This window comes from Otolemur garnettii, unplaced genomic scaffold (assembly GCF_000181295.1).
Source record: "Otolemur garnettii isolate 467f Iridium unplaced genomic scaffold, OtoGar3 scaffold00030, whole genome shotgun sequence".
NCBI classification, from domain to species: Eukaryota; Metazoa; Chordata; class Mammalia; order Primates; family Galagidae; genus Otolemur; species Otolemur garnettii.
In genome coordinates, this window is record NW_003852425.1 from 11,916,359 (window position 1) to 11,917,100 (window position 742).

The 742-nt window shown below is 31.8% G+C and overlaps 1 pseudogene; it reads left to right on the forward strand.

Annotated features, from left to right (window-relative positions):
- The first annotated feature begins 435 nt into the window (after window positions 1–435).
- On the forward strand, window positions 436–512 carry LOC111725038 (annotated as a pseudogene).
- The last annotated feature ends 230 nt before the right edge of the window (window positions 513–742 follow it).

Sequence of the window (742 nt, forward strand, 5' to 3'; positions counted from 1 at the left end):
GAAAAAAATACAAACTTGTCAGTGTTTTCTATATTAATAAAATGATCCTGGAAATGTATATAAGAAAGACATGTTATTAGTAGTAGTATTAAAAAAGATAAAATTATTAGGAAGTAATTTAACCCCAAAGGACCTGGATCTAAGAAGGAAAGCTATGCAGTCATCTTGAAGGACACATGTAGGGTGTACAGGGATCCAGACTATCTCCACAGGTGGAAGATTACTTAGATGGAAAAACCCGATAGAATTAAAAAAATTTAACAATTTACTACAGGCAGTCTTCGGGTTACAAATGAGATAGATTCTGTAGGTTTGTTCTGAAGTTGAGTTTAAATGTAAGTTGGAATAGGTGCATTTACCTATTAGCTGTAATAGCCCCTGTTCATGTGACTTGTATGTTCTTGGGCACTATTTGTAATTAGAATCTCAACAGTTATCACTTCTCGGCCTTTTGGCTAAGATCAAGTGTAGAATCTCAACAGTATTTTTTTTATATGGAAGAAGAAATGTTTCAAGAAAATAAAGAAAATTATAAAGGAAAATAATATTTTCTTACCCCATAAAGCAGAGCTGTCCAACCTGTGGTCACATGTCACATTGTAAACTTACTTAAAATATTATGAGTTCATTTTGTGTGTTTTTTTTAAGGAACTCTATTACATGGTTTTTAGATATACAATTTGTAGATAAAAGCCTTGTATTGCAGAGTAAAATTAGAACTAAGATATCTGATGGGCACTTT